The sequence below is a fragment of the Lytechinus variegatus genome, chromosome 1 (genome assembly GCF_018143015.1).
Source record: "Lytechinus variegatus isolate NC3 chromosome 1, Lvar_3.0, whole genome shotgun sequence".
NCBI lineage: Eukaryota > Metazoa > Echinodermata > Echinoidea > Temnopleuroida > Toxopneustidae > Lytechinus > Lytechinus variegatus.
In genome coordinates, this window is record NC_054740.1 from 61,269,506 (window position 1) to 61,272,082 (window position 2,577).

The following is a 2,577-nucleotide window of genomic DNA, read 5'->3' on the forward strand; positions in this document are numbered from 1 at the left end:
TTTAAGAACACATAGTGAATGTAATTTGTGAATGTTCTTATGGATGATAATTATTTCACTGTTGCTCAGTACCAAATTCTATCAAACGTTTGAGTAGACATACTATGCGAGATTTTCAATGAAAATATTAATTGAGAACTTTATTTTGCCCTCAGTTTCCCAAACGCGAGAAGAAATGAAAGTCCAAGTGACTAATTCCAATGTGTAAATGAAAGCTACAACTGACCAACACTCCATTCATCAAAGTTTGGCTTCGCCTTCAGTGAATGAAATTGTTCATCAGAGAAACCTTGCCAAAGGCCATCAAAAGGAACCTAGAGAAAACGGGCTGTCGGTAAATTCAGAGAAATAGACCCGCAGGGAGTGTACAAGAAAGTTTTTGTTAAGTACACCAAGTCTACATCTACGTTAGCTAGTAGAAATGTGTATACAAAAGCCCGCCAAAATGGCTACACACCCATCATATCAGAATCTAACGTGGCAATACATAGCTGCTTGTAGCAGCAATACATACAATGTAATCACACACAAGGTTCTCCGTACATGATACATCTTTTCGCAGACCCCCGTCTTCCATATTTGGTAGCACAGCCTAGTAGCACTGACCGGAGCATCTCTCCGTTCAGGGCGATGGAATGTGGCAGGAATTTTCACCCCGTATCGTCTGGTCGGGGTCGCCCGTGCCTTCCCGTCAGCCTGCGCCCGCAGCTCCCGAGCTAACTTGGCTGCCACCCTCCCAGTGAAATACGGCGGTTTTCTATAACCTATCCTCGCTGAAGCACGGATACTTTTGATCGTGTGTTCTCTACGTTCTATCTCATCCCTGGGCCGATTCAAAAATTGAGCTCATTCTAATCTCTCTTCTCTGGAGTTTCATGACAAGTGCTTTTAAAAAAGGTAGGAACTTGCCTTTTCAATTTGAAATTTATTTATCACACTTTTCATGCAATGTTTAACCCATTTTGATTCATGTTTTAAACTTCATTTTCTTCCAACTTCATTATCATAAATGTTAATTAGCTACCCTGGAAAATAATGGAAAGTTATTCCTGACAGCGAAATATGGATGGAGCAGATACTTCTTGAAGAGTCACCCTTCGAATAAACAAGGATAATGTTGATTCTATAACATTTTTTAACGATGCTTCTTGGAATCACATCTGCGAAAGTGCATGACGCAAAACGAAGTTATTGTTTTATCAATTTCATTCATGTTTCGCACAATAAATACATCTAAAGAAAGTCCATGATTTACTGTACCCGGAAGAAGTCAAGCCATGAGATCGGATAAAACTCCAAAAGTGACTTTCGATTGTTCTTCGTGACTTAACAGGCGTTTCACCGGTCCTTCAGCGCCAAAGTTGACAGTACAAATTCAATTTAGCACAGAATTAGAATCATTATTGGCCCGACAAGTGCAGGAAAGTATTGGGGCGGAAGGCATGCATCAATCTAACTTCCACATTATAGGTGGAAGAGTAAGTAGGCCTATAACAATAAACCTTGTCCTGTCGAAAAAAAAAATACTGTATGAACTGTCGAGAAAAGTTTTTACTTCCATTTCCTCGTTATTGAAGGGGAATATAAATTTCATCAGTTTGTGGATGGTTTTGTTTCATGATCATAGATTGTTGAGTTCGGGCTATCATAAACAAAAAACATTCTTAAGTTCAATTTTCTTTTTACATCATTTATCCGTGTATATGGAAAATAAATAAGACTTGCAAATATACATTATCTATTAATAAAAAGATATAAAGTTATATCGAGATCCTATACAAAATGTACGAATGATTGATACTAGTTTTTTCCCATTTAGTCTGTACTCATTGACGGCATTTAAAGGTGCAATTATTCTTTTTAATTATGATTTGACAATGTGCATCGAAAAGTAGATACCTATGTACTCGACATGAATGGCGTAATAATAAGGCCTATAATAATGTTCATAGGGAGGGATCGAGACGATCTAAAAGTGCCGTCATCTTTTAATTTGATTAATAGGGGTATAGACGCGGTCAAGAATAATCTTTCCTTCACTTTGTCCTATTTTTCCTCCCTTTCCAATATTTGACTATTCTGTTTTGATACTTGAATTATATGAGGGGGTGCCCACTGCCCCCCCTTCACTTGCGGCGCCGCGCCTACTTTTATTCGAAGACAGGCGACAGAAATCACTAAACTATATGTAGCTTGAGAAAGAAGACAGATAATGAGAATATCGTAAGGATGATCCACCGATTTTCAATCACTCCTATATAAGACTGACATTCACTCCCCAAGGGAGCTGTTATGATCACAAACCGATTTGTTAGGGAAGGAAACCGTGCCCCCGGGTGCAACATAGCTCGTTACAGTCAATCTAATCGCTTTGACGTATGTATGCATGCATGCATTCCACAACTATTTTTGACTTTTGTCTGTCACAGCATGAGATAGAAATTATTGCTTTCTTGCTATGGGACTCTCGTCTTGCAACTTATATATTTCCACCTTAGACTTTATAAAATCAATGTAATATACTATATTTCTAAACTTAATTATTATCTATAACTGAAAATAATATAGGTATGATTT

At 37.9% G+C, this 2,577-nt stretch overlaps 1 protein-coding gene across 4 annotated transcripts in view; it reads left to right on the forward strand.

The window, feature by feature from the left end:
- Positions 1–635: 635 nt before the first annotated feature.
- LOC121418826 (twitchin-like) overlaps positions 636–2,577 on the forward strand; it is a 130,214-nt gene continuing 128,272 nt past the window's right edge. For all 4 annotated transcript variants that reach the window (XM_041613001.1, XM_041613016.1, XM_041613008.1 and 1 more), the window contains exon 1: positions 636–897. The gene's annotated coding sequence lies outside the window, so the exon portion shown is untranslated. The remainder of the gene's footprint in view (positions 898–2,577) is intronic.